Source organism: Nycticebus coucang, chromosome 22 (assembly GCF_027406575.1).
Source record: "Nycticebus coucang isolate mNycCou1 chromosome 22, mNycCou1.pri, whole genome shotgun sequence".
In the NCBI taxonomy this organism is placed as follows: domain Eukaryota; kingdom Metazoa; phylum Chordata; class Mammalia; order Primates; family Lorisidae; genus Nycticebus; species Nycticebus coucang.
The window spans coordinates 53,329,686-53,354,667 of NC_069801.1; the positions used below are offsets into that span (position 1 = coordinate 53,329,686).

At 43.9% G+C, this 24,982-nt stretch overlaps 1 long non-coding RNA gene across 2 annotated transcripts in view; it reads right to left on the reverse strand.

Annotated features, from left to right (window-relative positions):
* Positions 1 to 413: 413 nt before the first annotated feature.
* The window catches only part of LOC128575476 (uncharacterized), a 92,146-nt gene continuing 67,577 nt past the window's right edge, over positions 414 to 24,982 (reverse strand). The window contains exons 3-5 of one of the 2 annotated variants that reach the window (XR_008376997.1): positions 4,308 to 4,399; positions 2,213 to 3,443; positions 414 to 1,424 (exon numbers count right to left, since the gene is read on the reverse strand). This is a non-coding gene — a long non-coding RNA (uncharacterized LOC128575476). The remainder of the gene's footprint in view (positions 1,425 to 2,212; positions 3,444 to 4,307; positions 4,400 to 24,982) is intronic. The other variant, XR_008376998.1, reaches the window with a different exon arrangement.

A 24,982-nucleotide genomic window follows, 5' to 3' on the forward strand; every position in this document is an offset into this window, starting at 1 on the left:
ATCTAAGTCTCCATTTCTTTTGTTCTAAAATGGGAAGAACGTCTCATAACGTCATTGTGACAAATGACATAAGATGGCACAGGGAAAAGTGCTCTGTTGGGGGTAATGCAGACACTAGATACTCAATAAATAAGAGCTGAATGGAAATATTGGTAAATATTTCTTGGTGGTGAACTTAATTCTTCCACTATCGCATAATGATAGCTTCTATTTATTGACTATTTCTTCCACGCTAGATGCTATTCTACATAAACCGTTATCGTCTGTTATATTTTTATCCTTTTTTTACAGATGAAGAGTAAGTAATTTGGACTGTTACACGACTTGTAGATGGTGGCATTAAGCTGCAAAGACGAATCTATTTTATTATTTTTTTATTAAATCATAGCTATGTACATTAATGCAATCATGGGGTACAATGTGCTGGTTTTATATACAATTTGAAATATTTTCATCACACTGGTTAACATAGCTTTCATGGCATTTTCTTACTTATTGTGTTCAGACATTTATATTCTGCATTTAGTAAGTTTCACCTGTACGCACCCTCATCTGACAATATTTATTGCCTGTTCACTATGCACCAGGTTCTCCACCAGGAACTGTGCTGTGTTGGCCAACAAGATGAACAGAGTACCTACCCCCCAAGGAGTTTATATTTTACTAAAGAGCTACAACAGCAAGCAAATAAGCAAATAAATTGATATGCCATGAAATGCACGGCCAAGATAGAATATGGCAAAGAGCTTGGAGGGAAATGATCAAGGAAGCCTTCCCCTAAGGAATGACATTGATGGAAAAACACAACAAGTGAAAAATAACAGCTGACCATTTGATGAGTAAGAGCATTTCAAGAGGAGGCAAGCCCAGTTTCGGTCTACAGCACACACTAAATGGATACTATTCCGGTGTTCCTTATCTCCCACTGCGGCTCCTGCTTACTCCTAACCCAAGAAGTAAGGAAGACAGTACCATGCACCCCAAGCATCTGGGGAAGTCATTGTTCTACCTGAGCCCAGATCACCCCCAGTTGGGCAGTGGCCGTCTGGCCATGCTCCAGATGCAGCTGCTCTCCCCCTACCAACTTCCCTTCCAAACCACTGTTCCATCTCCCAGGCCCCAAGCCTGTGAACTTGGCCAGATCAGTTTGGCTTTGTTTTTCAGGTAAGAACTTTTCACCCCAATATTCCCCACACCATCGACAGGGTGCACATTTGCAGATTGGTCTGTGTGTGCAGAAGCCGAGAGCCCCAGAGGATTGATTCAGGTCTGGAAGGGTGCCAGGTTTTCATTAAACCCCTTATAAACCAGCCCTGTAGTTCTGCAGGGCCACATCTGCCGAGGAAGCCATCTGTGATTCATATCGTCTTGCTCCAACAAAACGCCAGCAGTGTGAAAAACTCTCCCCTCTGCTCTGCAGTGAACTGGAAAAGTAACATTAGTAATCACTTTTGCAGGCTCCATAATGACATAATGGGCATTGGCTTAAGTCTTAAACTCAGGCTGATAGTCCCTGCCAACAATCTGGGTGGATCCAAGCTGTCCTAAAAAGTGCAGGTCATGATTTCATGCCCACTACTCGACCTAAGAGAATATGGAGAATTTTCACTTTGAGATACATGGAGAAAAAGTAACTAGTATTTAATGAGTGTCTGCCGAGCGTCAAGCTCTTTACAACCATGACAACATGAAAATGAAGGCATTATTACACTCATTTTATAGATGGGGGACCTGAGGTTAGAGATCTTAGCTGGCTTATCCAAAGCCACACAGATCAGTGGCATGGCTGAAAGTCAAACTCCTGTCTCATGAACTCCAAAGCCCATGAGTTTTCCACTACCTGTGAAGAAATCCCTGAGGATGGCCTGCAAACTAAGGATTGGGTAGCTCGTTTGGATTTTTCTACGATGTCGTCCAAGAGTGCGTTGAAAACAAAACAAGGTGGGCCAGATAGGACATCTTCCACCTGGAGGAGGCTGGATCTAAGTAAGAATTCTAAATAATGGAGCAGCACTTGGGTTACTCAAATTCCTAACACTTACTCCGAGTTGGATACACTGCTTGATTCCTGTTTCCTCCTTCCCCAAGCCCAATCCATCCTCAAAAAAAAATAAAAGCACCTGCTCCTGATGCCCAAGTTCACATCTAAAAATAGAACCATCCAACCAGGGTCCATTTCACTAAGGGCACCTTCCAAACAAAGCGTGCTCACCTTTGGTGGTCCCAAGCAGTCTTAAAGCTAAAAGTCCTTTTTCTTTTGAAATTGCCAGATCTCTCCGGGGCTATACAGGACTGAAGGATGGGTTCTTTAAAGAATGAAGATGCACCAGTTCCCATCAGGAGACACGTGGACCAAGAAGCACAGACTGGAAGAAGACCCAGATTTCAGGACCAAACAGGCCAAGGTTTGAATTGTGGCTTTAATGCCAAATCCCCGTGCAGATCTCAGACAGATGCTTCCCTTTCTGAGCGCTCTTATGTGAAAATGCATCTGACAGTGGCCTCCCATACAGGGTTGCTGCGAGCAGGGGGGAGACCGTACATGTAGACACGGGCACATGGTCGGTTGCAATCAAACTTAATTTGCTTTCCTTACCTTTCACATTTATCTCATCTTTGGCTAAAACTTCAAAGAAAGTTTTTTTATAAAAAGGCAAAAGAGTTGATAGTTTTCATTTGGAAGGATAGTTTTTGATATTTCAGATGTTGTTGGATTGTCCAAAAGTTGAACTTTCAGCAGCTTTTCCTCTTCCCTTATGGAAACACCTAGAAATAATTTCCTGATCCACATCCCATTGAAGCCAAAAAGCACCTGGATGGAGGGAATCCAATCCTGTTGAAATCACTTAGTGGAACTTACCCCTCTTCCATAGATTGCCAGGTTAGCCAAAGGTTTAGCTTTGTTTAAAAAACAAAAAAGGATGCAGATGAAGGGAGCTAAAGTGCTGACAGTCAGGAGGCTGGAGCTTTAGGCTTGACTAAGGTTCACGAAATGCAACTGCCATGTCCATATTCATCCACAGGGAAGTCCTTACAGGCAGAAGCTGCTTGGATTTCTCGCTTTATCACTTGAGCAAATTGTTCTATGCCTCTGAACTTCCTACAGTGGGGACTAGAGATGATAAAAATTACCTTGCAGGGTGATTAGGGGATTTCTAATTAATCCATAAGCTCCTGGATGCAGTGTCTTGTAGAGAACAGGGGCTTAATAAATGGCTGCTTTATTACTTACAAAACACTCTTTTGATATCCATACCAATGCTATAAGCTGAGAATCACTTATCCTGTTGTTTTTTTTAAGATGAAGAAATGGAGATTCAGAGAATCAAACATCACATTCAGGACCCTGCAGGCCTGGCTTGCCCTGAGAGCCTCTGCACGCAGATTTATTTGACTGCAAAGCTGTTTTCCTTCCTGCTCGCACATTGCTGCCACGTAAGTTCCTGCAGATGCAGAGAGAAAAAGGAGATTTCAAGTGTGAGTGTGTTTCGTCTCCATCTGAGCTGCTTCCTTTCCTCTGGCTCATTTGTTCCTGTCTCTGCAGCCCCGGCTGAGGCCTCCCTTACGCTGCCAGCCTCCCCCAACCTGACCCTGGCTGCCAACTGAGGCTCCCTCCCAGCCAGAAAGGCATTTGGGAAACCACAGCCCCCTTCCTCGCCCACCACTGCCTTTGAAGTGACCTGTCATTTGACCAGTACCTGTTCAGGCTACAAATCCCAGGCTCCTTCCCTCCCTGGCCCCCAGGTTCCTCCTATGTTCAGTGCAGACACCAGATAATCTGCCTTATTTTTCTCTGTGCTTAATGTCAAAGCAACTGGAATTTACTAAGCGCCTACTCTGTGCCAGACACTGGGCTTGGCTCTGGAAAGAGAGACTTGAGTAACACATAGGTTCTGCTTTCAAAGGACCCATGGAATCGGACAGAATCCAATTTGGTTCAGTTTAAATAATGCTGAGCACCTACCATAGGCCAGACCCTGAGCTGGGCACTGGGGGATATTGAGATAACTAAGACACCAGCCCCTCCCCAGAAAGGTTTGCAGCTGGATGGAACCATATCCCAATCAGTAAACTGGTTCCTGCCAGATATCCACAGCCTACTGTGTGTCCCACATTGTACTTTACAGATATTCTCTCTCAATATAAAATAACCCTTGAGATAAAGGTTTGTTCAAAAGGGCAGAAAAATTCCTCTATCCCAAACCAATCAGAAAGATGAGGACTCTAGACTTCTCTGGTCTGCTTTTTGTCTCACAAGTTGCTGGTTTCTTGGCAGGGTGATAGCAGATCCACTTTCCGATTATTACCTCACATTTGAATGGTGTGCAAGGATTTTCCAAAGCATATTCCCTCCATTATCTCATCCGAGCATCCACTGTCCTGAGACATGTGAGGCTTCCTGGGAGGCCAGGAGAGGGTCACAAGTTAGGGGAAAGGAGGATGGGCAGCAGCAGAACCTGCAGAGCAATTTAATCCTCACGCCCACCCTGGCCACCTGTCTGCCCTGGAGACAAACCAGCATCCTCACCACCGAGCTGGAACTTCCAGCATGACCTCGTGGAGGCTCCATACAAAAGTGTTGCTTGGCCCATATGACCTTGGGAGACTCCCTAAGCCTCTCTGGGCCTCAGTTTCACACTTGTCAAGAGGCAGTGCTCACCTCTGCCATCTGCACCATAAGGGCTGGTGAGATCCAAAATGGAAGGGTAGTCTTGGCTCCCATAGCTCAGTGGTTAGGGCTCCGGCCACAAACACTGGAGCTGGCAGGTTCGAACCCAACCCAGGCCTGCTAAACAACAGTGACAACTGCAACAAAAACATAGTCGGGTGTTGTGGTGGGCACCTTTAGTCCTAGCTACTTGGGAGGCTGAGGCAAGAGAATTGCTAAGCCCAAGAGTTTGGAGATTGCTGTGAGCTGTGACGCCATGGCACTCTACTGAAGGTGACATAGTGAGACTGTCTCAAAAAAAAAATAATGGCAGGGAAGAAGGCTTTGAAGAAGTCACAGCGTGCAAGTCCATCCTCAGTGATGGGTCTCTGGCACGTGACTATGGAAGCAGAGGTCCAGGAGACAAAAACAGATAGGCCACCATCCCCTCCAGGAATCCTACCCTGACTTTAGGACCTGCTCCTCCTAGGGGGCCCAGCAAGGTCAGTCCCAGAGCTGGACTCCCCACCCCGGTGACTTATGTGCCTTGGCCTGCAGAGCCAGGCTCGACTTGCAGACCCACGGGGAGGGACCTTCACAGGGCAGACAGGTCCCAGGATGACGGCATCTATGCCAAGACCCCACTTTGTTTTAATGAATGACACCAGACACTTAGGCCATAAACTCTTCAGATTGCTGCGTCTGGCAGTAATTACATGCCTCCCATTAATAAATCCTATTTCTGAATGGTTTACTGCAGCCCTTTCTTCAAACGCTGCAGGCTGAAACCTGTCAGATGAAACCAGAGGTCGACTCTGCAGAGGAGGCAAGTAAGGTGTGCGGCTGCGTGGGTGGAAAAGGGGAGGGGTGAGCAGCAGGCTGTCCTCCAGCCCCAAGGCCCCAGGGGGAGAGGGCTATGACCCCCACCCTCCCACCCAGTCTGACCACCAGTTTTACCCTGAAGCTATCTCTACTGCCACTGACTTGGTTTAAAAGGCATCAGCCTCACCTGGAATTTGGAGACAGCCTGTCCTCCCGTCCATCCTCCCGTCCATCCTCCCATCCGTCCTCCACATGCTGCCAGGGAGATCTCCCCAACATGAAGGTGGGCCACATCGCGCTCCTGGGTGAAACTCCACGGTGGTCCCCGGCACTTCAGGGCAAAGTCCAAACTCGTCCCCAGTCTAGGCCCATCAAGATCTGAATCCTGCTAGGGACCTAACTTGTGACCCTCTCCTGGCCTCCCAGGAAGCCCCACACGACTCAGGACAGAGACGTTGATGCTCATTTCCCAAAACTTCCCCATCCTGTTCCACCCCGTCACCTTGGTTCTATGGAGTGATGCTTGGACCAGCAGCATCAGTGTCATGTGGGCACTTCAGAGAAATGCACGTTCTCCGGCCCCACCTAGAGCTACTGATTTTCAGAAACTCCGGTCATCTTTTTTTTTTTTTTTTACAAACTTGCAGATGATTTGGTGTGTGCTAGTTTGCTTAGGGTGTTCGTTTGTTTGTTGAGACAGAGTCTTACTCTGTCACCCTGGGCAGAGTGTCACAGATGCCATCCTGTGGTATCACCATAGCTCACATCAACCTCAAACTCCTGGGCTCAAACAGTCCTCCTGCTTCAGCCTCCTGAGTAGCTGAGAATACAGATGTGAGCCACAACACCCGGCTAGTTTTTCTAGTTTTAGTAGAGATGGGGTCTGGCTCTTGCTCAGGCTGGTCTCAACATCCTCAGCTCAGGTGATTCACTGACCTCGACCTCCCAAAGTGCTGGGATTACAGGCATGAACCACGAGGCCTGGACTCTTTTCCCAGTTTTTTTTTTTTTTTTTGGTTTTTGGCCAGGGCTGGGTTTGAACTCGCCACCACTGGCATATGGGACCGGCGCCCTACTCCTTGAGCCACAGGTGCCGCCTGTTTCCCCGTTTTTTTAAACTTCAAAGTGCGCAGGAACCATCTGGGGGATCTTGTTTAAATGCAGATTCTGATTTCGTGGGTCCAGGGTAGAGCTCAAGATTCTGCTGTTCCAGCAACTTCCCTGGCAATGTCAGCACTGTAGGTCCACACCTCAAACCCTGAGCAGCAAATCTCTGGACAACAGTGGATTACAAATCCCTCCCCATTTCCCAGCACACCTACTACTCTCTGCTCCAGGCCTTTGTGAATCTGTTCCCTCCACCTTCCTTAGTTTTCTTCCCCCCCCCCCCACTTCTCTCTGTTCACCAAAGAATTCTTATCTATCAGAAGTCAGCGTAAAGAGGCCCCGAACTTAGAAGATGTTCCTAACTCCCCTCCGCAAGTAGTTGAAAGCCCACCTTTCCCTGTGCAGCCGCGTGTCTGCACACACCCCCATCGGAGCACTGCTTATGTCACACTTTTTGTCTATCTGTGCCTCCTTCTACAAAGAACAGGACTGTCACTTCTTGCCTCTCTTAACCTCAGCACCAACACAGTGCCCAGCCCAGAGCAGAACAATGGCCGGTGAGTGAGTAAGGGATGAGTGAATGAGAGTGGTAATCACAGGATTCAGGACCTGTGCCTGCAGCGGCATCCTCGTCTCTCCTAGGAGACCTTAACTAATGGCCGGGTTGCTTTTAAAGGGGGCAACAGCAAATTCTGTTTTCTAAACCAAACTGATCTAGGATTGCCTAATTATCTAGAAGACAAAAGACAGAGCGATGGTCTCCCTGACCCAGGATCCCCGGAGAAAATGTCCAAGTGTGAGTGTGCAAACAGCAGGTGTACACATATGGGTTTCCCAGATAGGAAGACTGCACACACCAAAATTTCACAGCAAATCCCTTTATTTATTAAGGTATGTATTGCCTCCACTAGCATTCACTTAACGCTATGTGACAAATGCTGTTACGAAGTGAGGATGGGGTGGTGCCTGTGGCTCAGTGAGTAGGGCGCTGGCCCTATATGCCAAGGATGGCAGGTTCAAACCCGGCCCTGGCCAAACTGCAACAAAAATAAATAAATAAAATAAAATTCCAAAATTTGAAAAAAAAAAAGAAGAAGAAGAAGAAGTGGGGATGATGATAGCCCAGGAGGAAGGAGAGAAAATTGATTGGAAGGGAAGGGAGTGGGGAGGTTTGAGGGGGGGGGGTAAACGGTGGGACCACACCCATGGAGCATATTGCAAGGGTACTAGTCAAATCTATCAAGTGTAGAACCTAAGTGTCTTAACACAATAATCAAGTAAATGAGGCGAAAGCTATATTACTTAGTTTGATGGAAACATATCAAATTGTAAAAAAAACAACACACTGTACCCTACATATGCATAAATGTATTCATGGTCATGTGTATAGGACTTAAATAAACAATAAAGTGCCAGCAAACTAAAAAAAAAAGCGGGGATGGAAAATGAAAGGATCTCTTCTTTGCTCCCAAGAGGTCAGTCCAGTGGAGGAAACACACTTGAAACAGGTCAGAACACAGTGGCAAAGCTCCCCCCGGGTTGCACTGATCATGAGGCTACACTTTTGATTTTTCCAGGAGGGATGGGGGCAGGCACCAAAGAGAAGGTGACATTTGAACTGAGTCGTAAAAGATGAATTAGATTTTCTAGGAAGAAAGTGGAGAGGAAGGACATTTCAGGCCCGGGAACAATCCAAGTGAGGGAGAATGTTTTGGCGATCGCTACCCATGGAGGAGCTGGGTACATGTGGACGGGGCAGGGTGGCGGGAGTGGGGAGGTTGGGAAAGCCACAGAACCAGACCAGCCCTTCAGCAAACACTCACTGGGCACCTATTACTACTCCTGAGGCAGACCCCGGAGGTACAGACAACAGTAAGGAACATAGAAATGGTTCTGCTCTCCTGGAGTTTACAGTTTACAGTCTGGGAGGAGTGGTGGGGAAAACCCAAACAAAACAAAACCAAAAAAGACAAATCAAGGAAACATTTGTGCATCGTAATGTATAATGTGTAGAAAAAGTGGCCAGGAAAGGCTTTCAGAGGGATCAGAGACGGAGGTGAGGAAGAGAAAAGGGGCGTTGAGCAGAGAGAAAAGATGGGGCAAACCCTGAGGAGGACAAGAATTGGGCGAAATCAGAAAATCAAAAGTGGATGGAATTAGTGAGCAAAAGGACAATGATAGATTTTATTTTTTTTTGTCAAGTGTTTGGCACAGATAAAATAGTGTTTACCTTTACCATTCTTTTTTTTTTTTTTATTGTTTGGGATTCATTGAGGGTACAAAGAATTAGGTTACACTGATTGCATTTGTTAGATAAAGTTCCTCTTATAATTGTGTTCCGCCCCCAAGCGGTGTACCATGCACCGTGACCCCCATCCCCTTCCTTCCTTTCCCCTCCCCACCTGCTCATTCCCCTACTCCCCCCATTAGCCCATCTACTGCCTTCTTATTAGAATAGAGTATATTGGATTCTTGGTTCTCCGTTCTTGTGATGCTTTACTAAGAAGAATGTTTTCCACCTCCATTCAAGTTAGTACAAAAGGTATAAAGTCTCCATCTTTTTAACGGCTGAATAGTATTCCATGGTATACATATACCACAGCTTGTTAATCCGTTCCTGGATTGCTGGGCATTTAGGCATTTCCACACTTTGGTGATTGTAAATCGAGCTGCAGTAAACAGTCTAGTGCAAATGTCCTTATGATAAAAGCATTTCTTTTATTTGAGAAGAGCTTGGAAAGGTAGACAAGCCAAGGCAGCTGGGTCTAGCCAGTTGTGGGTGTTGGGGGTACATCTGAGCGATGCCCATCTGTGATCCCCTGTGTGGCAGGGGTCTCTCCATGACCTCACTTCTTAGAGGTGGGGGGGGTTTCTGGCCTTTAAAAAAACCTACTCCCAGAAAGGTAACTCTAGTTCTTTTGTAGAAAATTCATAGGAAGGAGGCTGTAGGCAGACTCTCACGAAGGAGACATGTCATTATTCTGTCGAGGGAAAAAAGCCGGGGCTGAAGCTACTACGGGGGCAGTAAAGATGGAGAGACAGCCACAGCTAACCTCTTCCTTGGGAAAGGCTCCGTACACTCACAGCACTGCACAGCAAGCTACCGTCCAGGATGCATCCAACTAACAGGCCAGCGCGTGCCCTCTGCCTGAATTTGGGGCTGAGGCACCCAGCAATCCTTCCCTCTTCTGACTCAAAGCAAGAAGAAGCTCTGCACAGGTGCCCCATTCCTGGCCAGCACGTGAGCTGCTGCTGCCGGGCACTGGAAGTTTTTCCACCTTGCCACTGTTGAGCTGCCCTAGGGAATGATGGGGCTAAGTTTCCAGGAAACTGCCCCTCTAGCTCTTCCAGCTTGCTGACCTCCTGAGAAATTGGGATCTGAGGAAGACCAGGGAAGGGGGAGGCTCTACAAACACAAGGACAGCTTTCACAGGCAGGCAGCATCTGCTTCCCTGCCTCACATCCTGGGAAAAGCTCTCATGTCTCACGGCATTTAGTGGCATTTGAGGAAGCAATTTTTTTTTTTTTTTTTACTGGAGCCTTTTAGACCTTTTGACAAATTCTAATCTTAGCTCTAAAATATCACCAAGGATACTTTAATCCAAACCCCTTTGGGGCAGATGGGTATAATTAAGACCCTAAGCAGGAAGCGTAAGCTGTTAACAAAGTCACAAAGCTATTTTTTGCCACAGCTGTCTCTCCAAGGCCGGTCTCCTAACTCTTGGTTCTGAGCCCTTTCACTTTACACACGCTTCAAATCAGTGACCAACTTGTTGAACATTTACTATATTCTGGGCTCTAAATCATCACACCATTAAGTAAATGAGTTTTTAAAGATTAAGACATGCAGGGCTTGGCCTCTGCACAATCATGAATATGGTCACAGCCCCCATGACATCCTGAACTCCTGAGAGCAGGGGCGCTGAGCCTGATTTGTCACTACGTATCCACTCCAGGCACTGAACAGAGTAACCATTAATACATCCGGCAGTTCAGCAGTTCAGTTCTTTGAGGATCGTTCACAACTATAAAATAAGGCCAAGTGATATCCAGTGCAGACAGTTGCAAGCAGCTCGTTTTTAGGGTAGGTCTCTGAACAACGGAGACTGTGGGAGTGGTGGGTGGTGGGGATTGTTTTCCCCTTGCTGGTCAATTGCCTTTTCAGGTGGTCTTTATTAAGCCATCAATCTTTTAACCCTGACAGTCACTGTGACCCACTGCAGCTCAGGAAAGGAATCCTTCTTAATTACCAGACCTTTCTTGCTCCCTGGAGAGCCCTGAGTACTACACCAGGCGAAGCTGATGGATGTGCAGTCTGGTCCTACCGGCACCTGAAGTGTGTTTGCTCAAACCTGAGGGCCTAGCCTGCTGCCCCAGCCTGCAGAGAGGTGAGACTCTGGCAAGCCACCCGTGCTTTTTATGTCTCCAAGAAAAGACCTGTGCTTCAGTCTTTGGAGTGTTGTTTAAGGGGTTGATAAGACAGACTTCAGAGTCAGTCCCATAGACCTTAGAGTTCCATCTCCGTCACTAACTGTGAAGCAAATTGCTTGACATGCCTTGTCCTTGTCTGTCCTAGTTTCCCTCACCTGAGACACTTGGAAATGCTGGCACCTTAGCCTTCAGGAAGCTTCTCTGTTCCCTCTGTGCTCATCTCCTTGGTGATCTTGCCCCCAAGATCACCCCAAACTCCCAAATGTTAATCTAACCCAGACCCCTCCCCACAACCCCAGGCTCAACCATCTAAGAGCAGACCCACCACGGCCAGTGGACTCTCTAATTGCATGTCCCAACCTCTCAGTCCTGCTCTGCCTGGGGCTCCCACCTTAGTAAATGGCAACACCGTTCTAACAGTTACTGGGATCTAAGGCCATTGTGTTCACCCCCACTTGCTGCAGGCCCCCCTCCCCCAGCCTGACCTCTTCGTAACACCTACCCCCCTACCAGCGAGGGCCAAGTTCCCTTTATCCCTGGTACGGATCATGCAAAAATCAGCTCGCTGGTCTCCCACACTCACTCTCTTATAGACTTTCCTCACTCAGGAGCCATAGTCATCCTGGACAACGACAAATCGTGTGTCACTTCTCCACCCAAATCCTTTCATGACTTTTTTTTTTCAGAGAAAGCTAAAGTGACCACAATGCCTCACAGATCTACTGCATATCTCCTCCCACAGCCAGTCCCTCTTCCCTCACCTCCCACCAGGCTCCCAACCAGCCCTGCTGTCCCAACCAGGCCCTCTTTTCTGTGCCTCCAATATGCACGTTCCCTGCTCTGAGCCCTAGCAGGTGCTGGGCCCTCTGCCAGGAGCACACCTCCTTCCCCTGGTGATGGAGGGGTCACTCCTTTCAGGCCCCTGCCCACACTGGTAGAGAGGCCTTCCTGAATCCCTCATCCTGTCCTGGACCCTGACCCTCCATATAAAAGCAAAGATCTGCTTTCTTCTCCCACATAATCCTGAAATAATCATTCAATTATTTCCTACCTGTCTCCTTCAACCTGAATGTAAGTTCCATGGGAGAAGGGCCTTTGCCTGTTTACCAACATCTGTGTCTCCGTCTAGAATAGTGCCTGGCACATAACTGGTGCTTTATAAATATTTGTTGAATGAAATAGATGGATTCATAAAACAGAGAGTAATGTTTACCTAGCAGAATGGTGGAAGAGCTGGCTGGGTGGCCGGTCTGTGTGAATCACCTTCCTACTGTCTGTAGGCTCTTCCCCCGAGGCAGCTTCCAACATGAGTGCAGGTCCCCGTAAGTGACAGGTGAAAAAGCCATCCCAGACCCTCATAGAACAATACTGAATGATTACATCCATCGTACCCCCTCTTTGCCAGTTCCTAAACTAAGATTTTACTTTCCTGATACCATTTAATTCCATGGCAAACCTGCAAAGTAGTAGTAATATTTCTCTGTTATTTTTTTCAGGATTTTTCACTGAATCATAACTGTATACACTAAGGCATTTATGGGGTACAATGTGCTGATTTTATATATAATTTGGAATGCTTACATCAAACTGGTTAACATAGCCTTCACCTCACTTACTTAATTATTGTTAAGACATTTATACTCTACACTTAATAGATTTGACATGTACCCTTGCACACACCATAGGTGAGGTCCCACTGATTGCCCTCCCTCAATCCAACCTCCCTCTCCTCCCCTCCCCCTCCTATTCCCTCCTTCATCATGGGCTATAGTTGTGTTTTATCTTTCATATGAAAGTGTGGGTGATGGCGGCCCAGTAACAGCTTCCCTGCAACTGGGAACAGCGAGTCTGGGGAGACAAGACTCCAGGCATCTCTGGCCAGTGGGATCTGCCTATAATCATCCCTTTGAGGATATAGGGAGCCAGTAAGGGACTTCTGGACCCCAAGAGGAGGACAAAAACAGTGGAAAACTGGCAAGTGGTTGCGTGTGTTCGATTGACCGAATCACACCAGCAACCGTAAGTACAAGCAGCAGTGAGACTGCAAACAGGAAAGGCCTTACCTGTGAACTATTTCAGTGTTCTTGGACTTGGCACTCAGTTGAACTGCCTTGGGGAGAGCTTGAGCAGGAGTGTGGAGAACTTTGGGCATTGTCTGGGGCCCCAGACTGAGCCACTGAGCTGGGCGCAGGAAGCCATTGTGAAAGAACTGCCGTGGCAAGCCCCGCCCTCAGGGTCTCAGAGCAAGGATTGGGCAGGTCAAAGTAACCTACTGACTGAGCAGCCTAAAGGCAGGGACTGAGCTGCCTTACAGCCTTAATCCTTAGGGGCAGAGTGAGACGGTTTTGGCACAATGGAGCCTTGGGCTGTTGCCCGGGGTGGAGTGCCGTGACGTCACAGCTCATAGCAACCTCAAACTCCTGGGCTTGGCGCCGCCCAGACCTCCATAAGAGCTGTGCAGCGACCCCCGACCAGTGACCCGCACCCACCAGGCCTCCACATTCCCTGACCAGGAACTGCAGGAGCCACGCAACCCTGCGTCCTCCCTCCTGTGTCCTCCCAGCTTCCACACTAGCCCGCTCATCTGGACAGGGACTCTGGTAGCTGCGTGCCCTTTGGAGCCCTCACTGCCTATGCACAGAGCTCTTCTCCTGGCCAGAGACTGCTGGAGCCTTGGGCTGTCTGTGCCAAAGTGACTGGGTGCCTGGCACTCCCAGAACCGTGCGTACCACCCCCAGCCCTGTTGCTGGATCCGGGTGTGTCAAAAAACAGAGCTGCTTCCACAACCAGAACTCCCTAGCTAGAGCAGCCCCAGAGGAACTACACAGGGTCACTCCCTACAAAGATCCAGCAACAATAGAGTGATCCCACGGGGGTCTAATCTTGGAGATACACCTCCCCAACTCAGGACAGCCAGAGGCAACGGTGAAAAACAATCATGAGGCGAAATCAACAGAAAAACTCTGGCAATATGAATAATCAGAGTAGATAAACTCCCCCAAGGATCAATGGGGCAGAAACAGCACAAGACCCCATGCACTAACAAATAGCTGAGATGTCAGAAATTGAATTCAGGATCTGGATAGCAAATAAGATTGAATTAGAATTCTAAAAGTTATCTCAAGAATTCAACGGATTCAAAGACCAAATGACCAAAGATTTTGACACATTGAGACAAGAAGTTGCATCCCTCAAAGATCTGAGAAACACAGTAGAATCCCTCAGCAACAGAATGGAGCAAGCAGAAGAAAGATTTCTGACATTGAAGACAAAGCTTTGAAATGCTCCCAAACCCTCAAAGAAGAAGAGAAATGGAGAGCAAAAACATACCACTCTCTCAGAGAGCTCTCGGATAATTTGAAGAAAACCAATATTCGTCTTATAGGGATCCCCGAAAGTGACGAAGTGGCTTCACAAGGCACAGAGTCTCTTCTCCATGAGATTATGAAGGAGAACTTTCCAGACATGCCAAGAGATTCCGAAATTCAGATAGCAGACAGTTTCAGAATTCCAGCACGACTCAACCCAAATAAGACATCCCCCAGACACATCATAATCAATTTCACTAAAGTTAATATGAAGGAGAAAATTCTGAAAACTGCCAGACGAAAGAAAACCATTACCTACAAGGGGAAGAATATCAGAATAACTGCAGATCTCTCTGCTGAAACCTTTCAACCTAGAAGAGGATGGTCATTGACTTTTAATCTCCTAAAAAAAATAACTTTCAACCCAGGATCCTGTAAGCAGCTAAACTGAGCTTCATTTATGACGGAGAAATTAAATACTTCAACGACATTCACATGTTGAAGAAATTTGCCACAACTAAATCATCTCTCTAGGATATTCTTAGACCTATCCTCCATAAAGACCAGCGTAATTCTCCACCACAAAAGTAAACCCACCCAAAAAATTTTTGATCAAATTCCAATTTCCACAATCACAAAAGGATTAAAAATGTCCACTGGTCTCTCAAAAGGCTTATCAATACTCTCAATTAATGTGAAAGGTTTAAATTGTCCTCTAAAGAGGCATAGGTTGGCGGACTGGATACAAAAACTCAAGCCAGATATCTGCTACATGCAGGAATCGCATCTTACATTAAAAGATAGATATAGACTCAAAGTGAAGGGATGGTCATCTATATTCCAGGCAAATGGAAAGAAGAAAAAAGCAGGCATTGCAATCCTGTTCACAGACGCAATAGGCTTTAAACCAACCAAAATAATTAAGGATAAGTATGGACACTTCATATTTGTTAAAGGTAATACTCAATATGATGAGATCTCAATTATTAATATTTATGCATCCAACCACAACGCACCTCAATTTATAAGAGAAACTCTAACAGACATGAGCAACTCGATTTCCTCCACTTCCATAGTAGTTGGAGATTTTAACACCCCTTTAGCAGTCCTGGATAGATCCTCCAAAAAGAAGCTAAGCAAAGAAATTTTAGATTTAAACTCAACCATTCAACATCTAGACTTAACAGACATCTACAGAACATTTCATCCCCAAAAAACTGAATACACATTCTTCTCATCAGCCCACGGAACATACTCCAAAATCGACCACATCCTAGGCCACAAATCTAACCTCAACAAATTTAAAAAAATAGAAATTATTCTTTGCATCTTCTCAGACCATCATAGAATAAAAGTTGAACTAAATAACAACAGGAACCTGCATACTCATACAAAAACATGGAAGCTAAACAACCTTATGCTGAAGGATACATGGGTTATAGACAAGATTAAGAAAGAAATCACCATATTTTTGGAACAAAACAACAATCAAGATACAAATTACCAGAACCTCTGGGATACTGCAAAGGCAGTCCTAAGAGGGAAATTTATAGCACTGCAAGCCTTCCTCAAGAAAACGGAAAGAGAGGAAGTCAATAACTTAATGGAACATCTCAAGCAACTGGGGAAAGAAGAACACTTCAACCCCAAATGCACCAGAAGAAAAGAAATAACCAAAATCAGAGCAGAATTAAATGAAATTGAAAACAAAAGAACTATACAACAGATCAGTAAATACTAAAGCTGGTTTTTTGAAAAGATCAATAAAATAGATAAACCTTTGACCAGCCTAACCAGGAAAAAAAGAGTAAAATCTCTAATTTTATCAATCAGAAATGGTAATGATGAAATAACAACAGACCCCTCACAAATTCAAAAAATCCTTAATGAATACTATAAGAAACGCTACTCTCACAAATATGAAAATCTGAAAGAAATCAACCAATGCCTGGAAGCACGCCACCTACAAAGACTTAGCCAGAACGAAGTGGAAATGTTGAACAGGCCTATATCAAGTTCTGAAATAGCATCAACTATACAAAATCTCCCTAAAAAGAAAAGCCCAGGACCAGATGGCTGTACGTCAGAATTCTACCAAACATTTAAAGAAGAACTAGTACCTATACTACTAAACCTCTTCCAAAATATAGAAAAAGAAGGAATATTACCCAGCACATTCTACGCAGCAAACATCACCTTGATCCCCAAACCAGGGAAAGACCCAACAAGAAAAGAAAATTATAGACCAATATCACCAATGAATATAGATGCTAAAATACTCAATAACATCCTAACAAACAGAATCCAACAACACATCAAAAAAATTATACACCATGACCAAGTTGGATTTATCCCAGGGTCTCAAGTCTGGTTCAATATAGGTAAATCTATAAATGTAATTCAACACATAAACAAACTTAAAAATAAAGACCATATGATTCTTTTAATTGATGCAGAAAAAGCTTTTGATAATATCCAGCATCCCTTCATGATCAGAGCACTTAAGAAAATTGGTATAGAAGGGACATTTCTTAAACTAATAGAGGTCACCTACAGCAAACCCACAGCCAATATCGTATTGCGTGGAGTTAAATTGAAATCATTTCCACTTAGATCAGGAATCAGGCAAGGTTTTCCATGGTCTCCATTGCTCTTTAACATTGTAATGGAAGTTTTAGCCATTGCAATTAGGGAAGAAAAGGCGATCAAGGGTATCCACATAGGGTCAGAAGAGATCAAACTTTCACTCTTCGCAGATGATATGATCGTATATCTGGAAAACACTAGGGATTCTACTACAAAACATTTAGAAGTGATCAAGGAATATAGCAATGTCTCAGGCTACAAAATCAGCACCCATAAATCTGTAGCCTTTATATATACCAACAATAACCAAGCTGAACAAACAGTCAAGGACTCTATTCCTTTCACAGTAGTGCCAAAGAAGATGAAATATTTGGGGGAGTATACCTAACAAAGGACATGAAAGATCTCTACAAAGAGAAGTATGAAACTCTAAGAAAAGAAATAGCCGAAGATGTTAACAGATGGAAAAACATACCATGCTCATGGCTGGGAAGAATCAACATTGTTAAAATGTCCATACTGCCCAAAGCAATATATAACTTTAATGCAATTCCTATTAAAGCTCCATTGTCATACTTTAAAGAACTTGAAAAAATAATACTTGGTTTTATATGGAATCAGGAAAAGCCTCGAATAGCCAAAACATTACTGAGCAATAAAAACAAAGCAGGAGGAATCACGCTACCAGACCTGAGACTGTACTATAAATCCATAGTGATCAAAACAGCATGGTACTGGCACAAAAGCAGAGAAGTAGATGTCTGGAACAGAACAAATAACCAAAAGATGGATCCAGCTACTTACCGTTATTTGATCTTTGACAAGCCAATTAAAAACATTCAGTGGGGAAAAGATTCCCTATTTAACAAATGGTGCTGGGTAAACTGGCTGGCAACCTGTGGGAGATTGAAACTGGACCCACACCTTTCACCATTAACTAAGATAGACTCTCACTGGATTAAAGATTTAAACTTAAGACATGAAACTATAAAAATACTTGAAGAAAGTGCAGGGAAAACTCTTGAAGGAATCGGCCTGGGTGAATATTTTATGAGGAGGACTCCCCAGGCAATTGAAGCAGTATCAAAAATACACTACTGGGACCTGATCAAACTAAAAAGCTTCTGCACAGCCAAGAACATAATGAGTAAAGCAAGCAGACAGCCCTCAGAATGGGAAAAAATATTTGCAGGTTATACCTCTGTTAAAGATCTAATAACCAGAATCCACAGAGAACTCAAACGTATTAACAAGAAAAGAACACGTGACCCCATCTCAGGGTGGGCAAGGGACTTGAAGAGAAACTTCTCTAAAGAAGACCGACGCAAGATCTACAAACATATGAAAAAAAGCTCATCATCCTTAATCATCAGAGAAATGCAAATCAAAACTACTCTGAGATATCACCTAACCCCAGTAAGAGTAGCCCACGTAACAAAATCCCAAAACCAGAAATGTTGGTGTGGATGTGGAGGAAAGGGCACACTTCTACACTGCTGGTGGGAATGCCCATTAATACATTCCTTCTGGAAGGATGTTTGGAGAATACTTAGAGACCTAAAAATAGACCTGCCATTCGATCCTGTAATTCCTTTAGCAGGTTTATACCCAGAAGACCAAAAGTCACAATATAAGAAAGACATCTGTACCAGAATGTTTATTGCAGCCCAATTCAGAATTGCTAAGTCATGGAAGAAGCCCAAGTGCCCATCGACCCACAAATGGACTAGTAAATTGTGGTACATGTATACCATGGAATACTATGCAGCCTTAAAGAAAGATGGAGACTTTACCTCTTTCATGTTTACATGGATGGAGCTGGAACATATTCTTCTTAGCAAAGTATCTCAGGAATGGAAGAAAAAGTATCCAATGTACTCAGCCCTACTATGAAGCTAAATTATAGCTTTTACGTGAAGACTATAACCCAACTATAGCACAAGACTATGGGGAAAGGGCCAAGGAAGGGGAAGGGAGGGGGGAGGTTTTGGTGGAGGGAGGGTAATGGGTGGGGCCACATCTATGGTGCATCTTAGAATGGGTACAGGCGATTGCACTAATGTACACAGCTATGATTTAACAATAAAAAAAAAAGTGTGGGTGAGTATATATTGGTTTCTAATAGTTCTAAGTACATTGAATACTTTACTTTTTCTTCCATTCTTGAGATACTTTACTAAGAAGTATGTGTTCCAGCTTCATCCATGTAAACACAAAAGAGGTAAAGTCTCCATCTTTTTTAATGCTGCATAACATTCCATGGTATAAATATACCACAATTTATTAATCCATTCATGGGTCGATGGGCACTTGGGCTTCTTCCATGACTTGGCAATTATGAATTAGGCTGCAGTAAACATTCTGGTATAAATATCTTCATTGGAAAGTGATTTTTGGCCTTCTAGATATATACCTAGTAGAGGAATTGCAGGATCAAATGGTAGGTTTACTTTGTATTAGCTTGCCTTCCCACCAGCAGTGCAGAAGTGTTCCCTTTCTTCACATGCATGCCAGCATCTATAGTTTGGGGATTTTTTGGGAGCCAGTGAACTAATCTTACTGGAGTTAGATGATATCTCAAAGTGGTTTTGATTTGCATTTCTCTGATGATTAAGAATGATGAGCATTTTTTCATTTGTCTGTAGGCCACGTGCCTGTCTTCTTCAGAGAAGTTTCTATTCAAATCTCTTGCCCACAATGAGATGGGATCACTTGTCCTTTCCTTTCCCTTCCCTTCCCTTCTCTTCCCTTCAGCTATCACCCTGGGTAGAGTGTCGTGGTGTCACAGCTCACAGCAACCTCCAACTCCTGGGCTTAAGCAATTCTCTTGCCTCAGCCTTCGTAGTAGTTGGAACTACAGGCACCACAACACTTGGCTATTTTTTGGTTGTAGTTGTCATTGTTTGACAGGCCCAGGATGGATTCAAACCCATCAGCTCTGGTGTATGTGGCTGGCGCCTTAGCCATTTGAGCTACAGGTACCACCCACTGGTTCTTTTCTTGTTAATACATTTGAGTTCTCTGTGGATTCTGGTTATCAAACCTTTGTCAGAAACATAACCTGCACATATCTTCTCCAATTCTGAGGGTTGTCTTCTTGCTCTACTTACTGTATTCTTGGCTGTGAAGAGGCTTTTTAGGTTGATGGGAGCCAGTAATGTATTTTTGGTGTTGCTTCAATTACCCGTAGGGTCCTCTTCATAAAGTATTCTCCCAGGCTAATTTATTCAAGAGTTTCCCCTCCACTCACTCCAAGTATCTTTATAGTTTCATGTCTTAAGTTTATTATCCAGTGAGAGTCAATTTTTATTAATGGTGAAAGGTGTGAGTCCAGTTTCAGTCTTCTACAAGTTACCAGCCAATTCACCCAGCACCATTTGTTAAATAGAGAATCTTGGGTGGTGCCTGTGGCTCAAAGGGGTAGGGCGCTGACCCCATATGCCAGAGATGGTGGGTTCAAACCCAGTCCCAGTGAAAAACACTGCAAAAAAAAAAAAAAGAGAGAGAGAAATTTGTTTACTTATCAGGAGAATCACTTGAGCCCAGGAGTTGAAGGTTGCTGTGAGCTATGATGCCACGGCACTCTACCCAGGGTGACAGCTTGAGGCTCTCTCTGTCTCAAAAAAAAAGATATTGTACCCTCAATGAATCCCCAACAATAAAAAAAAAAAAAAGAAAATCTTTCCCCCAATTTATGTTTTTGATAGACTTATCAAAGATCAAATGATGATAAGTGTCTGGGTTCATCTCTTAGTTCTCTATTCTGTTCCATACATCTACCTCTCTATTTTTGTGCCAGAACTATACTGTTTTGATCACTATAGATTTATAGTATAGTCTGAAGTCTGGTAACATAATTACTCCTGATTTGTTTTTATTTCTGAGTAATGTCTTGGCTATTCAAGGTTTCTTCTGATTCCATATAAAATGAAGTACAATTTTTTCCAGATCTTTAAAGTATGACAGTGGTGCTTTAATACAGATTCCATTAAACTTGTATATTGCTTTGAGTAGTATGGACATTTTAACAATGTTGATTCTTCCCAGCCACGAGCATGGTATGTTTTTTCCATTTGTTAACATCTTCAGCTATTTCTTTTCTCAGAGTTTCATAGTTAAATGTGGCAGCCCTCAAAGAATGGAGAAATACAGTAGAATCCCTCAGTAACAGAATGCAGCAGGTACAAGAAAGTATCTCTGACACTGAAGACAAGCTTTTGAATGGTCCCAAACACTCAAAGAAGCAGAGAAATGGAAATCAAAAATGGATCATTCCCTGAGAGAGTTGTGGGACCACTCCAAAAGAGCAAACATTCACCTTATAGGAATTCCTGAAGGAGAAGAGATGGTCCTAAAGGCACTGATGCTCTACTCCAAGATATAATGGAGGAGAATTTCCCAAGCATGTCAAGAGATATAAAATTCAGATAGCAGTTTCAGAACCCCAGCACAACTCAATCCAAATAAAGCATCTCTTAGACACATTGTAATTAACTTTGCCCAAGTTAATATGAAGGAGAAAATTCTGCAAGCAGCCAGACGTAAGAAAATCACAACCTACCAGGCGAAGAATATTAGAATGATTGCAGATCTCTCTGCTGAAACTTTTCAAGCCAAAAGAGGATGATCATCAACCTTTAATCTCCTAAAACAAAACAACTTTCAGCCCAGGATCCTCTATCCAGCTAAACTGACTTTCATTTGTGATGGAGAAATCAAATACTTTAATAACCTAGACATGTTGAAGAAATTTGCCATAACTAAACCAGCTCACCAGGATATCCTCAGACACATCCTCCACAATGACCAGCACAATGCTCTACCACCAAAGTAAACTCACTCAGAAATTTTTGAACAAAACCCAACTTCCATAAGTTTTTCAAATGCACTGGATGTGCAAAACACTACCAGGCTTTCATTCCTCTCAATTAATCTGAATGGTTTAAATTGTCCTCTAAAGAGAAACAGGTTGGCTGACTGGATACATAAACTCAGACCAGATATCTGCTGAAAACAAGAATCTCATCTTACCTTAAAGGATAAAAATAGACTGACGGTGAAGGGATGGACATCTACAATTCAGGCAAACGGAAATCAGAAAAAAGCAGGGGTTGCAATTTTATTCACAGATACAATAGGCTTTAAACCAACAAAGATAAGGAAAGATAAGGATGGTCATTTCATATTTGTCAAGGGAAACACTCAACATGAAGAGAGTTCAATTATTAACATTTATGCACCCAACCAGGAGTAGTGTTTCTAATTTTGCAGATGCAGTAATAGGTTGGAAAGATTAGAGAATTTAGATGGATTGTTTTCGAAAGAGCTTATCCCCTAGTAGAGATGTAAATGTTGCAACCAAAATTCTATCTACCTCTGACAGGGAATTTAGAGCTGGTGGCCTGCTGGACTTTATTAGAACCCAACTACCCTAACAGACCAAGTCTTAAAAGCTATGATGAGATGAAGGAACAATAAGAACAGAGAGGAGCCCTCTTTTATACGTGGGGCCTATGAGGAAATCTGCCCTTGAAACTTTTCAATAATAGAAGTTTCAAGGTCAGCCCAGCACCAACTTTTACATCACTTCTTTGGAGAAAAGTCTTCTAGATTACATAGATTTTCTTCAAAGAAGTGATTATGACTGTGATATGAGCACACACGCATGAGATGTATGTTTGTACCTCCAGATCCAGCCATGCTGTCCACTCTCAGTTGAAAGCACTTGACAGCTAACAGAATCAGGTTAAAAAGGGGGCCAGAAATAATTTTCCCTGCTGTGCGGCTTGGTTCAGACTCTATATGGATCCCCCAGGGATCCTGATGGTGTGTTTTGTATACCAAGAAAGAGAGAATATATTTTAAAAAGTTAAAGATTTTACCTTTGAATGGTGTACATATGGCTGTTGACTTTTATCTCTTTCATCCTTATCTTTATTCTTTCTGCAATGAACATATTTTATTTGTGTGATACAAGGAAAAAAGGAAGACACTGACCAAAAGGGAGCAAGACTCACCACTGTCCAGACAGCACTGACGGATAGGCATCTGCCGGTGACCTTGGCCTCCCCTCTGTTGTCGAGGCCCAAAGTGTGGTGTCCTTTCCCCCAGTTTCCTAGGCTCAACCAAAGCTGCTGGTTCCTCAACTTTGTCCCTCCCTTCACCCTTTTATATATGCCACTCATCCTAACATGCTAATTTTCATTTTGAAAAGAAAAGAATTATTAAAATCATTAAAGAAAAACTGCAAGTATCCATCCTACATTAGAGGAAATAATCCCACTGAGAAGTAAAAATATGCAAATTAAAATGGTCTACCATATTTCCTTGATAAATTTACTGATAATAATAATAATACATGATGCTGGCAAGGATACAGTTATATTAGCAGACTCCTAATTGTTCAGGGCATAGTGAGGAGGCTCAGCCCTGGGGTAAAGTGAATTGACAATGTGAAGTGCAGAGCCCTAAAGTCAGCCACTTGGTTTCATTCCATAATTCAACTTCAGGAAATGTATCTTTAAAACATAACAAAAGTTGTTAAATATTTATGCCCTGACATGTTCACATTAGCAGAAAAAATAGTTCTAGTATCAGGTAGGTAGGAGGAGGTCCTAGGTGACTTTGGATGTCCACATAGCCTCTGTGCAGACTTAGTCTGGGGTTTGGCTCGCAGGTTTATTTTTCCTTCCTTTAAGACTAAAGGCCTCTGCCACAAACATGCTTCCCTAGATACTGAGTCGAAAAAACATCGGAGCTGATCCCCCTCTTCGTACTTATTGGATCCAGAGGTACTGGGGCAGCACTGTCTGTCTTGGGTCTGGCATTGTTCAATCCAGATGTCAGTTGGGACAGAAAGAATAACCCAGAACCCTGGAACAAACAGGGTCCCAATGGTCAGTACAAGTTCTACTCACCGAATGTGGATTATAGCAAACTAAAGAAAGAAGACCCAGACTTCTAAACCAATGTTCCAAAAGTATTTGATTTCTCCATCACAAACGAAAGAAAGAAGACCCAGACTTCTAAACCATTAAAGCTACTTAGAATGAAGGTCTACCAGAAGCCACCTGAACAATTTTCCACTTAACCAGGAAATATTTCTCCTCTAAATGCATGAATGTTCGTGGATGCATTGTGTTGAGGAATACACTGATTAATAAATATCCGAAACTTGGCGGGGGCGGGTAACCACCATGGAGAGTGATAGTTCTGAAGGCAAGGAGCCACGTGCTCATGATATCTACAAATGCAAAACCTGTGTAGGATTTTCTGAAGTGTGGGCATGCTTCTGTAAGAATTTTAAACATTTAAACGTTCATAAGTAAATTGGTGTGGAAGTGTGCATTCTCTGAACCTCCACCTGTCTGTGCCTCTGTTTCCTTATGTCCGAATATAAATAAGAAGTTATTTCACTGCAGGCATGTTGTGAGGACTGGACAAGTTAGTCCATCTGATACCTTCCATGAGCTAAGACTTCAAAGAGCTTCGGACAGTGCCTAGCACACAGGGAGCACTTTCATCCTCTGCCCCCACCTTTCCCCTCCATCTCTCTTCTGGTACATCACACTAGGGAATTTCTCCTCTCACTTAGGTTTTCAACAACCCTGAGCTTCCTTACAAACCTCGTCTCACAAACACATAGACAACCCTTCCCATAGTTGAAGAACTAGTACTAATTTATCATAAACACCTAACATAATCTGAGCCCAGGCCTGCCAAACAATCACAACTACAACCAAAAATAGCCGAGTGTTGTGGGAGGTGCCTGTAGTCCCAGCTACTTGGGAGGCTGAGGCAAGAGAATCGCTTAAGCCCAAGACAGGTTGCTGTGAGCTGTGATGCCACAGCACTCTACCCAGGTGACATAGTAAGACTCTGTCTCAAGAAAAAAAAAAAAAAAAAAAGGTAAAATAAAAAAGGGCCAGCCCAGAGGTGACAGACGTGGTTCCAACTTCAGGACACTTACAGTCTGGTAGCTAAAACTCTGAGTTTACCAAGGGCAAGGAGAGTCAAACTTTTAGGAGAGAACAGGGAGGGTGGAGGAGGCAGGAAGGTAGTCAGACCCGCTCGGCTGCAG